This window comes from Canis lupus, chromosome 11 (genome assembly GCF_003254725.2).
Source record: "Canis lupus dingo isolate Sandy chromosome 11, ASM325472v2, whole genome shotgun sequence".
NCBI classification, from domain to species: domain Eukaryota; kingdom Metazoa; phylum Chordata; class Mammalia; order Carnivora; family Canidae; genus Canis; species Canis lupus.
The window spans coordinates 70853319-70877277 of record NC_064253.1 but is presented as its reverse complement, the minus strand read 5'-3'; positions in this window follow the sequence as shown (position 1 = coordinate 70877277).

Sequence of the window (23959 nt, the reverse complement as noted above, 5' to 3'; positions counted from 1 at the left end):
ATCAAGGCAAACAGTGAAAGTAGCACCTACTCCTCTCCAGCCTGAGATGGTTATGACCTTTCCTGTGTTATTTTAGAAATTACTTTGAGTTCCCATCTCGGTATCGTCTGTCCCCACCAGGAGAACGCACACTCCAGGACGGTAGAGGCTTCATCGGATGTTCACATTTGCTGTGCCTGAGTAGAAACTCAGTACGTAGCTGATGAATGAACCAACGAACAGTGAATCTGCATCTGGTTTTAATAGGGAGCTGGGATTTTAGGGCACCCCTCACCTTCTCATACCAAGTACTGCGACTCCTATAAGATACTCGGTGATTGTCCTGGGCCTTTTCTTTTCCGTTTCTACCTCCTAATATCGCCTGGGGACACACGGGGCCCAAGTTTGAGCAACGCAGAGATTCAGAGAGTCATAGCAAGTGGGTTAGGAGGAAAGTGTTGCAGTAAACCCCGTGCATTCTCCTAGGCTAGAAAAATCCTTCGTCTCTTTTACTCGTGAACCTGAGGCAGAGGTAGGTTCATTATCACCAAGAGACTCTCGCCTTGTCGTTCTATCTCACTACTCACCAAATTTCCCAGTTCACTCAGACTCTGGAAAAGCACCGTGTGATGGGGGGTGGGGGCTATATTTTAAATTAGTTCATTACTTGATTTACTTTCTGGCATCATCATTCCTTGGCACGAGACTTATCTTTAACATCATGAGTTTCCTTCACTGTATGATAGAAAGAACGCTGCGGCCTAAGTGATAGCATTACTTGAGACTTAGGTGAGGATGTACCTACATACATTACAGTTTCACACAAATGTTGACTATCATTCATTCATTCACTAAATATACACTGAATGCTTAAAGTCCACCAGCCACTGTTCTAGGCAAAAAGGACACAGCCGTGAACAAAATAGACACCTACTTGCATATGCTCATGTTCTAACAAGGAGGGAGCCAATAACAATCACAAATTACATGGCATGATAGACTATTACATGTATGGGATGAACATTTTTGAAACAGAGCAGTGGGGCAAATGGTAAGTGATACTGAAGGTTTTGTTGGTTTGTTTGGGTGGTGGTGTTTTTTTGAAGTAGGCTCCATGTCCAACATATGGCTTGAACTCATGAGGAGGACCCTGTACTGAAGTGTTAAATAGGACAGTCTGAGTATGAAAAAAGTAGCATTTTGAGTAAATTCTTGAGGGGTTTGCTAACTCTGCAGATATCTGGAAGGACATTCCAGTTAGAATAGTGGTGGTCAACCGGGGGTGGTTTTACTCCTAGAAGACTTTCGTCAGTCAATGCCCCTGGAGACATTTTTGGTTGTTATGACTTGGGAGCAGGGAGTGTTGCTAGTGGCAGCCAGTAAGTAAAGTTCAGGGGTGCTGCTAGATATCCTATAATGCACAGGATAGCCCCTAATCTAAAATATCAATAGCACCAAGGTTAAGAAACCCTGGGTTGGAGAGATGATTGAATGCAAAGTCTACAAACAGGAAATTTACCAGAACTGGTAAGGAAGCCAGAAGAGAAAGATAGCCATCCAGTTCACTTAGGGCAGTGTAGACCACTGTAAAGATTTTGGGTCTTCTTGATTCCTACCCAGGCCTCCCCAGTGAAGGCATTGTCACTCTCTCCTCAAGATCCCTTAGCAACCGTCTGTCACGCTCAGGAGGGATGCATTATTTGTCTCTTTCACTATGCTTTCAGCTCCTTGATGACTGGTCAAACCTGAGCCACGTCCACACCCCGTGCCTAGCACAGTGCCTGATACCCAGTTCAGTGGATGTTAGTTGCATCAATGGTTATACTAATAATTTTGGGTGACAAGAGTAACTGATTTTTTATTTCATATACAGGCTAATACGGTCCACGAGAGGATGGATTGTGTCTGTAACATTCATAGCTGTAGCTCCACAGTACATAATAAGGGTGCTCAATAAAAATTGGTTGAATAAAAGAATGAATAGATTAAATATAGTAAGCCCACCCCTTAGTGCTGGCCAGTCAGATTTTCCTCTTCTTAGCAACCTTGCAAAAGAGGAAAGAGAGGTTGAAAATGTTCAGCTGCATGGGGCACCTGGGCGCCTTAGTTGGTTAAGCATCTGACTCTTGATTTTTGGCTCAGGTCATGATCTCATGGTCATGAAATCAAGCCCTGCATTGGGCTCCATGCTCAGCAGGGAGTCTGCTTGAGATTCTCTCTCTCCGTCTCTCCTTCTACTACACTTTTGACTTTGTATGGATTAGATTAGGTTTCTTGAACCTCAAGCGGGGCATTCACTAGGTACTTTTCAGGGCCATATGTGTAATTGCCCAGTCTGCATATTTTCCCCATCATTTCCCTACCTGATCATCACTAGCCACCTGCATTCCTCTAGTGTGGGAGACTGAAGGAGAAGAAAGCAACTTGTAGAATCAACCAAGTAGTTGGACAATAATATCTACTTACTCATGTTCTTACCTTTTTTCTTCCAAAGATGCATGCCCTGGGTTATACAAGCAAATGCCGTCCACAGTCGTGTGTTACGATGTGACCTACAAGTCTAGTATAGGATTGCAGCAGACAGCAGATCAAAATATGTTGTCATAGGCTGTCTTCTAGAGAAAGGGCAGATAACCCTTTTCTTTTTTTTTTTTTTTCTTTTAAAAAACAAAATGATTTATTTATTTATTTATTTATTTATTTGAGAAAGGGGCAGGTAAAATTGAGGGCAACATTCTTAGTGGGATTAACTTATCTCAGGGACACTCCACAGATCCCCAGTTTTAGTCCTGGGCTTCGTGAGGGGTGATCTTCTCCACCCCCGGAGACCCTTGATCCTTCACTTCTTCCCAAACACAGACATTCTGGTAGCTACACACTTCAGTGTGAGTTGTTTTCCCCTGCTTCGCTTAGAGGTGTTGATTGGCAGGGGAAAGGGACATCGGCAGATCTTAAGGAGAAGAGCATGGGACAAAGAGACCCTTGTGAGATGATCACCGAAGGAGGGAATATTATAATGAAAATAAACCAAAAGGATGGATATTTACATGGTGAAGATGAAACTCGTTCTTCCCAATTATTTTTTATTTTATATGTTATGCTTCTATAAGTACTTGTCTCCTTTCTTGCTTTGAGTCCAAATAGGAAAAGGGGGAAAAAGAGAAAAAGAAAAACCATCCTTAGTGCCTTGGTCTTAGAAGGTTGAGGCTCCGGGGACCAGGAAGATGCAGAGAGAAGAGGAAATAAAAGGTTTGATGTGACATTGTGGAAAGGGATTGTGTTTGGAGTAACTAAAAAATATGTTTAGAATACTAAACATAACTGTGTTTCTATTTTGATTCTGCCCTTTTGATCTATGCCAAAGGGACCATGCTTTTTTCATCTTCAGCTCCTTTAGAGCTCAGCACAGGGAAATGCTCAGAGTAAATAGCCATCGACTGTCTCCTGAATGACTCAATAAAGGAATAATCTCAATGACTTGGCATGAAATAATAACTGAAATGCATGGGCTGTGCATTCTATTGGGAATCTTCGCTTCTAATACTTCATCACTTCCCAGCTGTGTGACTTCAACCAAGTCACTTAAATTCAATAAGTCTTAGTTTCTTTCTCTGTACAATGGTTCTCATAAGGGAAAAATGCGATAATGTGGGCTCAGACCATGGCGACTTTAAGAAGTATTATTTTGATTTATGTTATTACTTGGTGGAAATTTCTCATTGCTTGTGGAAGAGTAACACTCAATCCACCCTTCTGATAACAGACAGCTTATTCTGGGTTGATTTTGTAATATCTTACATCTTTGAGTTAGTTTCCCATGACTTGAGGAGATACAAAGTAAATGGCGGATGGCGCTCCCACTAACTTTGTATGTTGGGGTTTGATTCCCACAACCTATTTCCTTCAAGAAAGGAGCGTATATCACCTTAACTGGGCCTGCTAGAATTGAATATGGAAAGAAGGTGGTGGCTCAGGCTGTGTGGGGAGAAAAGTTGTCTTCTAATATTCCAGATCAGCTCAAAACTGACCTCCACCTGCTTCTCTGGTTCCCTCTTCAGCATCCCCTGTCCCCAGCTCCACATACTTCCATATACCAGGTCAAAGTGACTTTATTTTGCTCTGAATTTCTTTAGAAATATTGCCCTGGCCCTTATGTATACTTATCTGTGTAGAAAGGCATTTTATCATCGTTCATAAGCCCCCTCAAAACCAGGAACTCCTCCAGGGCAGGAAGCTTACTTTGCACATGTATGTATTTTACATAGCATTTCCCCTACATCGTGTAGGGGGGGAAACGAAATAATGGTAGAAGGAGGAAAAGAAAGAAGGAAGGAAGAAATAGTAAGGAGGAAAGGAAGGAAGGAAGAGAGGGAGGGAGGGATGAGGTGATGGGGGAAAGGAGGAGAGTTGGGGGAAAGGAGGAGAGGGGAGGGAGGGGAGAAAAAGAGAGAGAGAGGAAAATAAATGCATACACTTGATAGCAGAATACATTTTTAAAAACTAAACATTGGAAAATTATTGATAACACAATTACCCCAAACCAAATCACTACAACAAAGCACAATATGATGCTCAAGGTCATGCTCAAGGTCAATCTCTAAGAACTGAAGTGAATGCTCTCTGCGTTTCCTTCTAGTAAGGTGGTCTGGGAGTCCTTGGTCAGGGTTGCATGATAAGGCCCCAGGTGCCTTGGGGCCTCTCAACAGCTTTTGCTTTATTTCCACCAATCACAAGCCTTTGCTTCTGCCTCTGTCCCAGTCCAGCTGGAGAACACATGCTAGAGGATTGGCCACTCTAAAATCTCTCTTCTGCTTGTGGTAGGTGGTTTCCACAGAGGCCCCCCTTTTCCATCTAACTCCTTCACCCTTAAATGTGCTGAAAAGTGAGTTTGAAATTAGACTCAGAGCCATATGGCAAAGCTTGGGGGCAGCATATGGTTGTAGGTTGCTCAGTGCTGATCTATAACATCTTTAAGCTCACCTATCTCTCTTTACACGGGAGGCAGTGATAGGGTCACCATTCTGTGTTTTGAGTTGTTCTGTCCTTCATGTGGGAAAATGGGACTCAACATAGCATCCGTGTTAAAGTTTGTTTTAGTCTTCTTGGTCAAGGTGGGGGTAGAGTGCAGAGAAATATCTATACTCCCACCTGTGATCAATAGGAAGTAACATGGCAGGGATAGAGATTCAGTCTGTGAACTTAACTACGGTCTGTCTGGTGAGTTTAAGTCCATCTAACTAGTCTCACCAGCAGATTTAGGTGATGCCAACACAAACTGCAGATAGGGGCAAATCAGTCCCATGGAAACAGGACGCCTGCTTCTGAACAGTTAATATAGTCAACTGGCAGGTAAAGAGAGGAGTTCTGGGGTCATAGCATGGGAGCTAATTTATTGAAGAAGATGAAAGACCTGGCAATAAGGGGGTACAGAGGAAAAGTGGACATTCAACAGCAAGGAATCAAAGAGAAAGAAAAAGCACACACAGAGAAGTCAATAATTCAGGATCTAGCTCTAAAAATGCTGGCCCACAGCATGTCTTCATCATCTCACGTCACTACCAATCCTATCATTACCACGAGGACAAAAAAATACTTTGATAATTGGGTCAAGTTCTAGAAAGCTTGACTGGACCAACTTCCCATGGTTTGGCCATGCCTCACCATTTGTCTCTTTTATGGAGTCAAGTTTCCAAGAAAGGAAGCTCTGGTTTCCATATTTTTCTTTGTGAAAACTAAGAGCTCACCAATATGGTTTTTAATACAATTAAACCTGAAAGAGATGGAACTTAAATCCAGGTTTCTTTTTTAATCCAAGCTGTATATTTATACACTGTATTTATACACCAAACCAACAAATAAGTAGATAGACAATGGGGAAACCCTTTAACATAGAAGAGGGGAGAACCATCACAGAATGCCTGGGGGAAGAAAGATGAACAAGGAGAGAGACAACAAGACTAACAAGGAGGGTTTTAAACCTTTGAAATAAAATAAGGGCACCTGGGTGGTGCAGTCAGGTAAGCATCCAACTCTTGGTTTTGGCTCAGGTCGTGATCTTGGCATTGTGATCTTGGTGTTGTGAGATCTAGCCTCATGATGAGCCCTATGGTCAGCATGGGTCTGCTTAAGGTTCTCTCTCACTCTCCCTCAGCCCTTCGCCTCTGCACTCTCTCTTGCTCTCTATCCAATAAATACACAAATCTTTTTAAGATTTTGAATAAGACAAAATCAGTATGATTCTTATTATCATCACCACCAGTATCATTAGTTGAAATCCAGTCCATGTGTCAAGGAGTAGCTTTTCTTTTTTAAGATTTTATTTATTTGAGAGAACAAGCGAGCACAAGCAGGAGGAGGGGCAGCGGTGGAGGGAGATGCTGACTCCCCACTGAGCCGGGAGCCCGATGTAGGGTTAAGTCCATGAGCCGATGGCAGATGCTTAACTGACTAAACCACACAGGCACCCTGGGAGTAGCTTCAATAATATATTACTAAACTGTCACTGGGGCCCTAAACAGCTTGGGTTTTTTTTATAGATTTTTTTTTTTTTAAGTAATCTCTACACTCAATGTGGAGCTTGAACTCACAGACCTGAAACCAAGAGTTGCATGCTTCACCAACTGAGCCAGCCACACGCCCCAACAGCTTTGTTTTGATTTGCATTTTCCTGATGATTAATGATGTCAGGGATCTTCTCAAGTGCTTATTGGTCATTTATATCTTCCTTGGAGAAATATCTATTTACGCTATTTGTCCATGTTGAATTGGGTTGTGTCTTTCTTATTGAGATGTAAATGTTCTATATATTTTCTGTTTCTAGTCTCATCAAATACATGACTGGTAGATATTTTCTCTCATTTTATGGGTTGTATTCACTTTCTTGATAGTGTCCTTTGAAACACAAATATTTCATGTTTTGGACTCCAAAGTATTATGTTCATGCTTTTGATGTCATATCTAAAATCCATGGTCATGAGGATTTATCACTATATTTTCTTATAAGAATTTTATAGTTTTGGACACCTGGGTGGCTCAGCGGTTGAGCATCTGCCTTTGGCTCAGGTCGTGACCCTGGGGTGCTGGGATTGAGTCCCACATCGGGCTCCTTGCAGGGAGCCTGCTTCTCCCTCTGCCTATGTCTCTGCCTCTCTCTGTGTCTCTTATGAATAAATAAATAAAATCTTAAAAAAAAACAATTTTATAGGTTTAGCTCCTACATTTACATCTCTGATACATTTTGAGTTAATTTTTGTAAATGATGTGAGGTAAGGATTCATTCTTTTGCATGTGGCTTTCCAGATTTTTTTACCCTCATTTGTTGAAAAGACTCATCTTTTCCCATCAAATTGTCCTGGTGTCTTTATTGAAAATCAGTTGTCACACAGACACACAGCTTTATCTCTGAACTTTTCATTCGATTACCATACTAATCTACATATCTACCTTTACACCAACACTGCACTGTCTTGATTCCTGTTGCTTCATAGTGTGTTTTGAAATCAAAAAATTTCAATCCTCCAACTTTGTTGTTCTTTTTCAGATTGTTTTGTTACCCATGAGTCTCTTGAAATTCCATGCACATTTTAGGATCAGCTCTTCATTTTCTACAAAGAAGCCAGCTGGGATATTGATTAGGATTGCCTTGAGTCTATAGGTCAATTTAGAAAATATTGTCATTTAATCATTTTCAAGTCTTCCAATCCATCTAACAATCTAGCAGTTGTTTCATTTCAGTTATTATACTTTTCAACTCTAGAATTTCTATTTGGTTCATTTTTGTAATTTTCAGGCCTACACTTTAACCTGTATTTCCATTGCACCTACCAGTATCTTCCCAATTACAATTCATCAAATGTGCACTATTTTTGAGAGTGCTCTTGAACTTAAATTCTAGTTTAAATTAAAAAAAAAAATTTTTAATTTAAATTCAATTTGCCAACATATAGAACATAATTAGGTTCAGATGTAGTTTTCAGTAATTCATCAGTTGTGTCTAACACCCAGTGCTCACCACATCTCGTGCTCTCCTTAAGTCCCATCACCCAGTTACCCCCCCACTTCCCCTTCAGCAACCTTCAGTTGGTTTCCCAGCATTAAGAGTCTATCATGATTTATTTTCCTCTCTTATTTTTTTCTCGTTCAGTTTTCCTTCCCCTCCCTTATGGTCCCTTGCACTATTTCTTATATTCTGCATATTAATGAAACCATATGATAATTGTCTTTCTTCGACTGACTTATTTCACTCAGCATAATACCCCCATCCATGTCAATGGATGTTCCATCCATGTCAATGTAAATGATAAGGTCCATCCACATCAATGTAAATGATAAGTATTCATCCTTTCTGATAGCTGAGTAATATTCCATTTTATGTAGATGAATACATAAAGAATATCTCACATCTTCTTTGTCCATTCATCTGTTGAAGGACATCTCAGCTCCTTCCACAGTTTAGCTATTGTGGACGTTGCTGCTATGAACATTGGGGAGCAGGTGCTCCTTTGTTTCACTACATCTGTATCTTTGGGGTAAATACTCAGTAGTGCAATTTCTGGGTCATAGGGTAGCTCTATTTTTAACTTCTTGAGGACTCTCCACACTGCTTTCCACAGTGTCAGCACTAGCTTGCATTCCCACCAACAGTGGAAGAGGGTTTCCATTTCTCCACATCCTCGACGCCATTTGTTGTTTCCTGTATTGCTAATTTCAGCCATTCTCACTGGTGTAAAGTGGCATCTCATTGTGGTTTTGATTTGAATTTCTCTGATGATGAGTGACGTGGAGCATCTTTTCATGTGTCTGTTGGCCATTTGTATTGTTCTCTTTGTATATGTGCTACTAAAGCAATCATATTGTATGTTTTCTTTGGAGAAATGTCTGTTCATGACTTCTGCCCATTTCTTACTGGATTTTTGTTTTGTTTTGTTTTGTTTTGGATGTTTAGTTTGATCAGTTCTTTATAGATCTTGGATACTAGCCCATCACCTGATATGTCATTTGCATATATCTTCTCCCATTCTATAGGTTGCCTTTTAGTTCTGTTGACTGTTTCCTTTGCTGTGCAGAAACTTTTTATCTTTTTATCTTGATGAAGCTCTAATAGTTTATTTTTGCTTTTCTGTTCCTTGCCTTTAGAGATGTGTATTGCAAAAAGTCGCTGTGGCTGAGGTAAAAAAAGGTTGCTGCCTGTGTTCTTCTCTAGGATTTTGGATTCCCGTCTCACATTTAGATTTTTCATCCATTTTGAGTTTATCTTTGTGTATGGAATAGAATGGTCTAGTTTCATTCTTCTGCATGTGGCTGTCCAATTATCCCCACACCATTTTATTGAAGATAAATGATGCCATGTCTTTTCTCTACTGTATTTGTCAAAGATTAGTTGATCATAGAGTTGAGGGTCCATTTCTGGGTTTCCTATTCTCTTCCATTGATCTATGTGTCTGTTTTTGTGCCACTACTCTGCTGTCTTGACGATCACAGTTTTGTAATACAGCTTAAAGTAGAGCACTGTGTTGCCACTAGCTTTATCTTTTTTTCTCCCCAACATTCTTCTGGTTTTTTGGGTCTCTTCCGGTTCCATACAAATCTTAGAATTATTTGTTCCAACTCTGTGAAGAATTTTGATGGTATTTTGATAGGGATTTCATTGAATATTCAATTTCATTGAATATACCCAGATTGCCCTGGGTAGCATAGACATTTTCACAACATTAATTCTTCCAATCCATGAACATGGAATGGTTTTCCATCTCTTTGTGTCTACTTCAGTTTCTTTCATAACTGTTCTGTAGTTTTTAAAGTAGAGATCCTTTACCTCTTTGGTTAGGTTTCTTCCTAGGTATTTTATGAGTTTTGGTGCAATTGTAAATAGGATCGATTCCTTCATTTTTCTTTCTTTAATCTTATTTTTAATATATAGAAATGCAACTGTTTTTTGTGCATTGATTTTGTATCTTGCCACATGGCTGAATTCCTGTTTGAGTTCTAGCAATTTTGGAGTGGGGTCATTTGGGTTTTCCAAATACAATATCATGTCATCTGTGAAGAGTAAGGGTTTGACTTCTTCTTTACCAATTTGAATGCCTTTTATTTCTTTTTGTTGCCTGATTGCTGAGGCCAGGACTTCTAGTACTATGTTGAATAGCAGTGGTGAGAGTGGACATCTCTGTCGTGTTCCTGATCTTAGGGTAAAAGCTCCCAGGTTTTCTCCACTGAGAATGATATTCCCTGTGAGCTTTTTGTTGATGGGTTTTATGAAATTGAGGTTTAGTTCCTTCTGTCCCTACACTTTGAAGAGTTTTAATCAAGAAAAGATTCTATATTTTGTCAAATGCTTTTTCTGCATCAGTTGAGAGGATCATATAGTTTTTGTCTTTTCTTTTATTAATGTGATCTATCACATTGATTGATTTGCGAATGTTGAACCACCCTTGCATCCCAGGAATAAATCCCACTTGGTTATGGTGAATAATCCTTTTAATGTGCTGTTGGATCCTATTGGATATTATTGTGGTGAGTATTTTAACATCCATGTTCATCAAGGATATTGGTCTGTAGTCTTCCCTTTTGATGGGGTCTTTGGTTTGGGGATCAAAGTAATGTTGGCCTCATAGAAAGAGTTTGGAAATTTTCCTTCCATTTCTGTTTTTTTGAAACAGCTTAAGTAGAATAGGTATTATTTCTTCTTTAAATGTTTGGTAAAATTCCCCTAGAAAGTCATCTGGGAAATTTTCAACATTCTTTTGTAAATGAAGTTCATTCCTTTGAGAAGAGATTAGAACTGTCCATGTTAAGGCCTGCTTCTTCCTCTAGGCAAAACCTCTGAGCCAGGGCTCTATAACTGGGGTTTGGAATGATGCCATGCTTTTAGCTGAGTGACACTACCCCCTTCATTTAGGGGCTGAGTGCTCAGTGGATGGGAGTGGCAGGTCTTCTCGGTCTGCTTCTTACAGCAGGGAACCACTGCCTTACAAACTGGGACAAGGGAGATTGGTGTCTCGGTATTTTCAGTGGTATGTGCCCAAAGTAGAGCCTTTATCCAATATGGGGTGTGGGGGGTGCTGAGGAGAAGAAGGGAGCAATCACCACTTGGCTGCACACATAAAACCTCAACAACAGGTAGCTGAGAGCAGAATGAGAAATGCTGACAGAGTGTTCCCCTGGGAAGAAAACCCCTTGACCAGGGGCCCGAGAGAGATGGATTCCTGTGTTCCTGATAGCATAAGTCTAAAGTCCAGTTTCTATCTTACTGGGATTGGGGAGCGAGTGAATGTTTCTATGGGAAGTCTGTCTATGCAACTTCTCACATTGTCATACCAGAATTAGAACTCAAAAGTAGGTGATTTTTAAAACAAGGTTTATTTATTTTAGAAAGAGAGAGAGTGAAAATGCACAATCAAGGGGAGGGGGAGAGAATCCCAAGCAGACTCCTTGCTGAGTGTGGAGTGGGCTCCATCACACAACCCTGAGATCTTGATTTGAGCTGAAAATCAAGAATCTGATGTCCAACTGACTGAGCTACCCAGAGACCCCAAAAGTATGTGATTTTTATACCAAATTTAATATCCTAAAAATAAGGCTAATGATCATAGCACAGATACTTGGCAAGAAGAACAACGAAAAGGAGGTAAGTAGGGCAAAGGAACAGAAAGAGGAAGAGCAGTAAGAAAAGTACGTAATAGAGGGGGAAACGACAGCAAAAAGATGGAAAAGACATTTCAAAACAACCAAGTTTGACTCAAGTTGGGGCAAAATGGACTTGGGTATGAACAGCTGACATGATATTGGTACCCTTCACTTTGGCCCTTCATCATATACGGACCTACCAGCATCACCCAACTATTTCATGTGCGCATGTGTTGAGTTCCATAAAAATGACCTTGAGCTCTTACCAAAAATTATGTTTTCCCCTTATCTATCTCAATATATATAAATCCTCCCTCTCCTTGAAGGATCTGATCAAATTCCACCTCCTCCAGAAAGCATTTCCTTATTCACACAGAGCTGCCGTGATGTCTGTTTGCTCCACTCTCTGATTTTTTCAAATCATTTATCTGTTTTGTGAGGTGATAATTTTTACCTCCCTTCTAGAGCTACCTGGTTCTTGCTTAATTCTGTATCTAATTCTCTAGGATACCCTGAGAGATCCTCCCAACATGTTTCTCTATTCTTATGTAACCAGAGTAAACTTATAATCAATAACCCTAATCAATACAGATACACCATGTTTTTTTTTAATTACAGAGGTAGATTGGTGATCCTCATAATGATATCTTCATAGTCTTCAAATCATCAAATGTATAACAGATGAATGGAATAAATGAATGCCAGAAATAATGAAATGTGCTTATTATCAAATTAGAAAACTAATAAAAGCAATTCAGTAACCTTGTGGAGAATGTAGTAAAGACAGAACCGGGGAACCTGGATTCTACTCTTCATGGCTCTATCACTAAACTTCCTATGTGATCTTGAGCAAAGCACCTGCAACTCTGCTTCAATTAGTTGATCTATAAAGGAAGGAGGCATATTAAGTTTCTCTCCTGCACAGAGTTTTTGGTATGCTATGCAGAAGCCTATGATAAAACAAAATGAAAAGGGTAACAAATTCCCAGGTAATTTAAATTTAAGAGCAAGATAGTTTTTTTAATTAAGTGAAAAAAAAAACATAATTAAAAAGTGACTGTAGCAATAAGATGTTACATACTCCACTTCAGCTTCAAAAGGACATGTCCCTTCTCCTCCCCCAATTACATAACCAACTTGAACAAAGATCTCATAACCTAGAAATGTTTATTTTTAACCAAGAGAGTACACTGGACATAACATCACAGTTTGGAAAATCTTATCTCCCCAGAGTTTTCAGCCTAGATAATTGGATCAGCCTCATCTCACAAATGCTGCTAGGTCCCAAGTCTATAGAGAAATCTGGTTTAAAATTGCCACTCAGAGCTGTGCAGGACCTTAACATCTCAATTAAATCGTTGACATAAGAACAATCAGAGAAGAAAATGGAAAAGTGAACTGGGTAATTCTGGGGGGAAGGGAATTTGGTTCCTTCAATGCGTAAAATATGATCTTCATTTAAGCACATATTGTCAGATATTATCAGGTCTAAATATGAAGATATAAAACTACAGTAACAAATAATTCAACAAAAGGTATCCAATTTCTCCATAGGGGATTTTAATTCAGCATCTATACAAGAAAAATGAAGCACATTGGACTTTGCCCAGATTACAGAAGGAATCACTCCTGGGTCTGCCATAGGGAATCCTCCAAAGTAGACCAGACTTTGTTTTTTTTTTTTTTTTTTTTAGACCAGACTTTGTAACAACAATTTGCCAGCAGCTATATCTGCCAAATGCCAATAAGATATCAGAATCCCACTGATATCAAGGGGAGAAGATACCTTCTAAGGATGTACCAAGCATATGGATTCATCATGTCAAAGATCTGACCTTCAGAAAAATTTTTTTCTAGAGTTTCTGTTCTGCTCAGAAGTCATGTAGTGTTACCTATTGAAGGAAGAACCTACTTCTAAGGAAAAAGCTAGAAAGTTGTAATCTTATCCCCCAAAATAATACTTCCTCACAGTTAAAAAACCTTTCTTACACTTTGAGTAAGTGGTTATGGTCACATTTGGAAATGATACCTGGTAAGGACTGGAAAACAATTCATATGACAAATTTATTCCACTTGAGTGAAAGCCCAGTGTTAGAATGGAGACAGAGCAGACTTGGGGCAGGCAGATTTGAGTTTGAATCTGCTTCACAATTTACCAATTGTGTAACTTTGGGCCTCTATTGTATCTCCATCTATTAACCTGAGCATAAATGTACTTTGCTTATGAGGCTGTCAGAGGAGGACATGACAAACTTCTAGCACAGTGCCTGACACATAGTAGGCATTCTAGATATATAAGATACCACATTGTTTTCAGTTTTTTCCTTCAAATTACAACTTAGAGTGGTCTGTGCCCTTGATTTTCATCTGAGGAATAATGATGGCACTAGAGCAAATAAATATGTTGACCCATAACTAAGGCTGTCTAATCCCCCCCACTGCGTTCTCTTTAGTGTTCCCTTTAGCTTGGATGTATTCTTGGTCGGTGGTATTGGGTTGGAGGAAAGAGCACTAGATCCAGCATTTCCCTAATTCATTGGCAGTATGACCTTGAATACATCCCCTGGCCTTGCAGAGACTTAATTGTCGCATCTGTAAGCAGGAACTCATCATACAAACTCTATACTCCACTATCTGATTTTTTCAAGTCTTCACTATCCCAAATATGCTCCCCAAGTTACCAGCTACCCTACATGGAATCCCCAGCACCTCCTTTAAGTCCAAATAGCATTTTACAATTTAGAACATGCTTTTATTTTTATTTTTTTATTTTTTTTTTACTTTTTATTTATTTATGATAGTCACAGAGAGAGAGAGAGAGAGAGAGAGGCAGAGACATAGGCAGAAGGAGAAGCAGGCTCCACGCACCGGGAGCCCGATGTGGGATTCGATCCCAGGTCTCCAGGATCGCGCCCTGGGCCAAAGGCAGGCGCCAAACCGCTGCGCCACCCAGGGATCCCTAGAAAATGCTTTTAGATTCATTGACTCAGATTAAGTTCCACCAACCAATTCATCTGCCCGGTACTATGACATGAGAGACAATCAAACTTCAAATCTACTTGAACCTTCTCAGTTGAACCAATTAAATAAGGTAACAAATCTAGAAATGTGTTGAGAATAATTCCAGACTCATATTAAGATCAATATATGTAAACTACAGTTGCCATGTACCCCAGGGCCATGCCTTATATCTCCCAAAGTGCATCTCTACAAATCCCAGTGTAGATGTGACAGTGTGGGGCATGGGGGGATGCACCTAATAAATACTCACTAAATGGATACGTTGGTTTGGGGAGATGTCTTGGAAACTAAACACTTTCAGATATTTAATAGGAGAGGTCTTCAGTAGTGAGGAAAAGAGAAATACCTTCCTAGAACAAGTGGATTAAATAATTGTGTGTGTGTGTGTGTGTGTGTTTAACAGCACTTCCTCCAGTCAATGTCCAGCTAACAAAAAGACAGCACATCTTCACAGCAGCCTACCTGTCTGTGTTCCAAAGCCTCGGTGCTAAGATACATCGTAGACTTCATGAAGTTCCATGGAAAGCTGAAAACTTTCCAGGCTTTTAAGCCTCCAGGAAGGAGTGAGCATACAAGGGCACACGCTGGAATTGCTTAGACCTTATGTTCTACGTGTTCTTCAGTTCAAATATCATCTTCATAAGGCTCTCTGGACAACCCATCTAGAAGTATCTGAACCCCTCTTCTGAGTTTGAGAGTTTTCTGTATTTCTTCTAATTTTTATACTTGTTTATTATCTAATGTTATTCACGCACATGGTTTTGTCTTGAGGCAACCCTGGTATAGCAGCAAGAATTTGGATTTTTGGAATCTGGAGGATCATCATTTAAATTCTGGTTCTGTTACTTCCCATCTGAGTGTACTTGGGCAATTTTTCTGAGTTAATGGGATCTACACATATTCTACATATCCTACACATCATTGGTAGGATAAAATAAAATAGCACATGTGGATAGTCAACAAATGTTAGTTTCTTTCTTTTCTTTCCCTCTGTCTCCAACCATATGGCTTTTTATGTTCCTGGATGGCAGGCACTCTTCTCTAGTGAAATGCCCTCCTCAGAGAACTGAACATTTATTTAATTTGTTCTCCTGTCCTAAACACACCTTGGGCGCTCTTTGCAGTGTATTTCTAAACACACTTTGGGCACTGTTAAGACACGCAAACTATCTTTCCTCTCCCACCCATTCAAAAGTGAGGGTGTAGAGCCTTCCTTGGGGTAGTTACTCTAAGAGGAGTGGACAAGTACAGATTATGAATTTTGGTCTCATTCTTTTCTGATCCCCACAAGCACCAAGTGGATTAAACACACACACATACACACAAATAAAACCCCCAGGTACATACAGTGCTTATTCCTGGAGAAGTAAAATCAATCAGTTTATACAGGACTTCAAAGAATTGTTGTGGAAGATATACGATTAAGTCCAGGGGGATCAAAGATCATACCTGACTTTCTGCCTTCACATTGAACAAGAAGTATGTGGTTTCATGGGTGGCCAAGGATTAGGAACACTTACTTGAAATATAATTTTACTTCATGTGAAGGTAATTGGGATCTAAAAGGAACACAAACACACACACACACGCACACACACACAGAATCAAGTACAAGGTAAACACATTAACACACACACACACAGCAGAGTCAGGGACCTGAATCAGTCTGTACTCCTGGGGGAAAACAAGTAATTAAACTGACAGGTAACAAACATTCAAAGATAATTACCGGTAATGCTCAGACACACATTTGATGATTAATAGCAGTAGATTCCATGGAGGTGATTAATAAGGAGGCAGGCGGTGTAGAGACAATATATAAGTGATTAATAATGAAACTCCCTTCAGTCCTTGAAGCAAACAGGATGGAGGACTAAGGAGTTAGTTTGTCTTTCCTCACAGCTGCTGTGAGAAGGGTTTTGTGGCATGGGGAAAACCAGGAATGAGTTGAAGATCGTAACTTGCAAGTAGAAATTATTCATGGAAGTCATTCAGTCACTCAATTTCACTGTCCTCATATGAAGATGGGAGAGGAGGGTAGCTCGGAACTTTTCTAGCTTTACTGAAAGAATGATTATCACCGATTTCTTTAAATGTCTGTTTTTAGACAATGAACAGAGTGGGTGAGAGACTGGAGGCAGATTAGGTCAAGAAAGTTTAATAGTAAAGATTAAGAGAGACAAATGTGGAATATTTTCTAACAATTAAAATTAAGAATCTCTGAGATTCAAGCTTCGAACTACTGATTCATGCACCAGAAAGCATGCACTGAATAATTGTCTATTAACTACATTTATGTAAATTCAGAAGGTTGAACATAGCTCCATCATCCTAAATAGGATGCCTTTTAAAGCTTAATTCTCTGAGAAATTTCAGCAAAAACTTTTCATCCAGAAAAATAATCATCTGCTAAATTATTGAAGTGCAATTGACATATAGGGTTGTGTTAGTTTCAGGTGGGCCACATATTAAATAGGCAATTCTATGCATTACTCAGTGCTCACCATGATACGTATCTGTCGGGGTACAGTGGTACTACAATGCTGTTGGCTATACTCCCTATGGTGTACTTTTCACCTCTGACTTATTTGTAGCTGGAGATTTTATATCTTAATCCCCTCTCTCTAGTTTGCCCATTCTCCTACCAACCTCCTCTCTGGCAACTATCAGTTTGCGCTCTGTATTTAAGTGTTTTGATTTGTCCTTTAGATTTTTTTAGATTCCACATGTAACTAAAATCACACCATATTTGTCTTTCTAGGTCTGACTTATTTCACTTAGTATCACATCCTCTAGGTCCATGAAAGTCGTCACAAATAGCAAAATTTCATTCTTTCTATGGCTGAATAATATTCCATCATATATGTGCACAGTATCGTTATCCATTCATCTATCAATGGACACTTGGATTGCTTCCATATCTTAGGTATTGTAAATAATGCTTCAATAAACATAAGGATACACATCTTTCTGAATTCATTTTCTGGGGGGCTAATATCCAGTAGTAAATTACTGGATCACATGGTACTTGTATTTTTTAAATTTTTTTGAGGAACCTGGGCAGCCCCGGTGGCTCAGCAGTTTGGCGCCGCCTTCAGCCCAGGGCCTGATCCTGGAGACTCAGGATCGAGTCCCACGTCGGGCTCTCTGCATGGAGCCTGCTTCTCCCTCTGCCTGTGTTTCTCTCAATCTCTCTCCCTCTCTCTCATGAATAAATAAATAAATAAAATCTTTTTAAAAATTAAAAAAAAATTTTTTTTGAGGAACCTCCATTCTGTTTCCTACAGTGGTTGCACTAACTTATATTCCCACCAACAGTGTATGAGGGTTCCTTTTTCTCCACAACTTTGCCAACACTTGTTAATTCTTGTCTCCTTAACACTATCCATTCTGCCTGGTATGAGGTGCTATCTCATTTGGGTTTTGATTTGCATTTCCCTGATGATGAGCAATGCTGAGCATCTTTTCATGGATCTGTGAGCCATCTGTATGTCTTCTTTGGTACAGTGTCTATTCAGGTCCTCTGCCCACTTTTAAAATCAGATTTTTTTTTTTTTTTAGTGTTGGGTTGTATAAGTTCTTTGTATATTTTGGATATTAACCCTTTATTGAATATGTAATTTGCAAATTCTCCTTCTACTTACTAGGCTACCTTTTTTGTTGTTGTTAATAGTTTATTTGCCGTGCAAAAACTATTCGTTTTGGTGTAGTACTAGTAGTTTATTTTTGCTTCCATTTCTAGAAAAATAATAAATCTCGAATGGAATGGAGACCAATAAGAAATCTCTGACTGATGTTCAATATGTTAAATGTGGAATCCCCAAAAGTTCTCCTCCCTCAAATTTTCCTTGATACCTTTGACTGGTAAGTCTTTGAACGTGATACAAAAAATAATAATAGCAAAGGAAATATTTCTCCATGAGACATGTCTCAAAAGAAGTGGAAGGTATATCCTTGGTAAACCCACTGATCTAGTCTTACCATTTTATTGACAAGGAAAATGAAAACAGAGTAATTTTCCCAAAAATAAGCAGTTGGGGGAAAACTATATTAAATCTAACTCAATACTGGACTCTGGACTTAGAATAAAAACATCTAGGTAAGGGACACCTGGGTGGCTCAGTCAGTTAAGCATCTGCCTTCAGCTTAGGCCATGATCTCAGGGTCCTGAGATCCAGCTCCACATCAGGCTCCTTGCTCAGCAGGGAGCTTGCTTCTCCCTCTCCATCTGTCTGCTGCTCCCCCTGCTTGTGCTTGCTTTCTCTCTGTCAAATAAATAGATAAAAATCTTAAAAAAAATGCACACACATATGAGTGATTTGTCCCTGCTCTGTCACTAACTGTAAACTTCAACAAGTGACATAAAAACTCCCTCTCCGTGTCTCAGAGTAGTCTTCCAGGGCTGTCAGGGCAGACATTTCAGGATTCTGTGACTCTTTTCTGATTAGACACATTCATTAAGAAAAAAAAAAAAAAACACATATTAGCTTTAATGCCAAACCTATGAGGATAGGGAGTTGGAAGATTTTCTCCTTCCAAACAAATTCTTATTTAGTATTTCAAACAGAAAGGAAACATGATGATGAATAGACCCCTACAATCTCAAGGTTGTTTTTTTCCTGATACTATTAGGTCCTTGACCTTCAATTCTTACTTACATATTTTTTGAAAGTAAGTTTTCTATTTTCTTGCTATGTGGGAGACCTCTCAGGGGAAAAATGGCTAAATATTTTGGGACACTGTCTACTTAATTTGATTATTTACAAGATTGGTGTACTTTTTAAAGATTTTACCCAACTTCAATAAATTAAAGATTACCTGTTTTGTAGCTACACATAGAATGCTCTTCCCAGACTGGGCCATGCTTGGCCATATCTTTGCCAACATTGTTAGAGCCAATTTCTCTCCCTACTTTATTCCCTTTAAGTAGAAGCTATCTTATATTTGACAATTAAAATGATGTGGATGGGGGATCTCTATGTGGCTCAGTGGTTTAGCACCTGCCTTTGGCCCAGGACACCGTCCTGGAGTCCCAGGATTGAGTCTCGTGTCAGGCTTCCATCATGGAGCCTGCTTCTCCCTCTGCCTGTGTCTCTGCCTCTCTCTCTCTCTATCATGAATAAATAAATAAAATCTTAAAAAAATAAAATTATGTGGATGGAAGAGAAATATTTCTTCCCACTTTTCATTAAATCACCCAAATCTCTTTTTAACTCATCCTTAATGCTTTGGACAAAATTATATTATTAAAAATGTCTAATATGAGCACTACTTTCTATTCTTGGTCATGAGATCTAGAAAAGGTCTTCATTAGGATGAAGCATTTGGGGATATCTTACCAAAACTGTTGTTGAGTTTAAGTAGGAGAAAGGAAATAAACAAAGAACAGATAAGCCTGGGGCACCTGGGTGGCTCAGTGGTTGGGCATCTGTCTTGGCTCAGGGCGTGATCCCGGGGTCCTGGGATTGAGCCCCATATTGGGCTCCCTGCAGGGAGCCTGCTTCTCCCTTTGCCTGCATCTCTGCCTCTCTCTGTGTCTCTTATGAATAAATAGATAGTTAGATGATAGATGATAGATAGATAGATAGATAGATAGATAGATAGATGATAGACAGATAATCAATCTTAAAAAAAAGAACGAATATGTCCCACAATTTTGACATTATCATCACCTTTATCATCATCACCATCATCATCATAGCAAACTCTCATAGCAGTATTCTCTTCCAGGCACTGTTTTGAGTATTTTACACATGTTAATATCGTGAAATAGAAATGAAAATGTATTCACAGCTTGAGTTAAGTTATAAAAATCCTACTTGTAATGGCCTATTGAAAATTGGTCCATTCAAGTACATCTCTCCTGCAAAAAGCCATCCTGGAATAAGAGTACCACCCAGTGGTGATGTTTTTGTCTGTTAAGTTTAATATTCATTCCCTTTAGGATGTGTCTTCCCCCTCTAGGAAGGATAGTCATACTGCCTTTCACTAGGTAGGATTTATTTCAACCTCAGTTTATCTCTCTATGGCAGACTGTAATAATTTTCCTTCCCTTCCAACCTCTGTCATCATTCACTGAGGACAAATTTTACTTTTCTACTCTGTGAGGACTTGGGTCTTGGGCATGTGACTTGCTTGACCAATGAAATGTGTGTGAATATAAAGCAAGCAGAGGCTTTGCATTGGTTTGTGTTGTCTGACTTGGTCTCTTCCACTCCTGCCTTATACCGTAGGAAGATAATAGTCTTGTAAACACTATGGCTTAAGACCTGAGTTCTACAATGACAGATAGATAGAACCAACCTGAACCAACTCAAGCTTGAACCAGTCTCCCAGTTGACTTGCAGAACTCTGAGGGATAAATAAGTGTCTGCTGTAAACCACTGAAATCTGGGGAGTAATTTGTTATGCAGCATTATTATAACAATGGCCACCTAATATATTCTCCTATGTCCATAAGCATGCTAATTAACTCCGTTGCTCCCCAGCCCCTTTCTCTCACAATTCTTGTTCAATTACCTTCAACAAATCTACATACTCTGTTCAATTCCTTCCCCAGGTTCTATTTATGAGTCTCCAGAGTCTCTAACAATGGCCAGTAAACATAAATAAATTCTACTGATAAACCTTTATCAAAGAAAGAGAATTAAAGTATACTTAATTAGAAATTTGAAAGATAGGGGCAGTGGGTGCCCAGTCAGTTAAGCATCTGCCTTTGGCTCAGGTCATGATCTCAGGGTCCTGGGACCCAGGTCCGCATCAACATCAGGCTCCCTGCTCAGCCGAGAGTCTGCTTCTCCCTCTCCCTTTGCCCTCCCCTCACCTCATGCTTGCTCTCTCTTTCTCTCAAATAAACAATTTTTTTAAAAGGAATTTGAAAGATAGTTTTAAAGTGATTTTATGCAATATAACTATATTCTTTTTATTTATTTATTTTTATTTAAATTCAATTAAATTAACATATAGTGTTTTATTAGTTTCAGAAGTAGAATTCAGTGATTCATCAGTTGCATAGAACACCCAGTGCTCATTCCATCAAGTTACTATTTTCATATTTTCTTTCAATGCTCTTTGCAATATTAGATCCAGATTACCTGGGTTTGGATCCTGTCTTCAACCTCTACTAGCTCTCAGGTCTTAGACCCCTTACTGTCTCAGCTCTTTTACATATAAATCAGAATAACAGCGAGTATCTACTGTGCAAGATTCTTGGCAAGGTAAATTTAGTTCATAGACACAAAATGGTAAAAATAGCCCTGGAAAATGGTAAGAACTCAAAAAAATTTGGCTATTAATTCTATCATCATCACCTACCACATTTCAGAGCCAGAGGATGATGTTATGGTTTACTTAGTTATTCGTGAACGTGCTTGAAATGAATGGATACCTCTAATTCCTTCTAACAGGAAGACATAACTACTACTTACAATTCTAGACAGCATATTACTATTTGCAAAGTGCTTTAATAGGCTTGAAATAAACAGTCTTCAGAATGCCAAGGAGGAGAGTGAAACAAAGACTTTTAGAAAATCTGGTCTAACAACAGCATGGAGCAGGGATTCGAGATCGGCAAAGCGAAGGCAGGGACCCAGTTAGTTGAATATAGAAACCATCCAAGTAAGAGGATCAGAGGATCTATAGGATGCAACAACCACACAGATGAAGATGGGGATGGAAAAAAATGAGTACCTGACAGAAGTTTCAAAAAGTTGTTTTTTGCTGAGTCATTCTGGGAGATTGTTCCCTGAAGATACGTTTGCAAAATGCACACTCTTATAAGTTTGGCAAATCCTAATCATCTCACCAGGATGTCCTGTTCCTTCTTTTCTTATCAAAAGATCAGAATTTTCTGGCCTAACCTCAGATGTAAGAAACCCTCTATCCTCTCCTTACTCACTGAGTGTGGCTGACAGACTTTTAGACCTAATGCCCACCTCCTCCAAGAAGCCTACCCTGGTTGGTCCAGAATCATAATCTTTCCTAGACCCAGGGGTTGAAGGGTGAGCAGAATGATGACAGCTTCAGGATACTACTTTAGCAGCCCTCAAGAGCACAGAATATCTCTATTTGGACTCTCAGACCTCAAGAGCTGAGAAAGGACTTCTTCACTGCTTAAGCTCTTGGAGGTCACATGAAATCTTTGAAAATCTCATGAGAGCTATGGATTTTCTCCCCAGAAAAATGCATATTTATACATCCATACAATTATGACACATAATTTTTGGGACCTCCCCATGTATGCTTCATTGGGGTATCTGTGAAGAACCCACAGTGTCTAGCCCAGTGCTTGCTGATCTAATACTCTGAAAACTGACTTAATAAAGGGATTTGACAATGTGGCTCACTGAGAATTTCTTCACCCACATCCAATGAACTTCACCCACATCTGGGGGTTGTTAATCCATATATGTTAATGAGGGAAAATAAACCAAAGATCCTTTTAGGGACTAAATTGTGTCTCCCCAAAACTGATATGTTGAAGCCCTAACTGACAGTGTGACTGCATTTGGATATAGGGCCCCTAAAGAGGGATTAGGGTAATGCAGTCATAAGGGTGAGGCCCTAAACCAGTAGGACTGGTGTCCATATAAGAAGAGGATGGGCAACTAGGAGTGCACTGTCACAGAGAAGAGGCTGTGTGAGGACCCAGCGAGAAAGTGGCTGTCGGCAAGCCAAGGAAAGAGGACTCAGCCCAAACCTGCTGACACCTTGATGCTGGACTTCCAGCCTCCAGAACAGGATGAAAATTAATTTCTGTTGTTTAAGCTCCTTAGTCTGTGGTGGTTTGCAATGGCAGCTCTGAAAGTCTAATATAGGTCCTGTCTCCAAAGAACCATATTCAGAAAGCAAAGGAGAAGCAGCCCGAGGAGAGACAGTGGGTTCTGGGGATCCACGAGAAAAGAGACCACTTTGAGCTTGACTGATCTGGGTTCAAACCCCTACTCAAAACCTCAGAAGTGACATTTTTCTGAAGACCATGTGTCCCCTTGGAGATTTCTTCATCATTTCTAAAACAAATACTTTCCTGGGGGAAAAAAAAAAAAAAGTGTTCTGAGAGTTAAGGGAGAGAATGTAAGGAGCCCAGTGGACAGTTCTGCATACCGTCATCATTGATGGCACAGGGTTCTCACAGGGAGTGGGAGCAAGAGATGAAAGTGATTTTTACCATGTTCAGTCACTGCCAAAATCATCAAAAATGTACAAATCTCTTTGCCCCTTATTGCAGAATATAGCTCTGTCCACCCTGAGAGAGGGTGACAACTCCCACGGTCTTCCTTAGGAAGACTAGCAGAGGGCATATCTCAGGTGCTTGTGGGATAATCTGGTGACACCA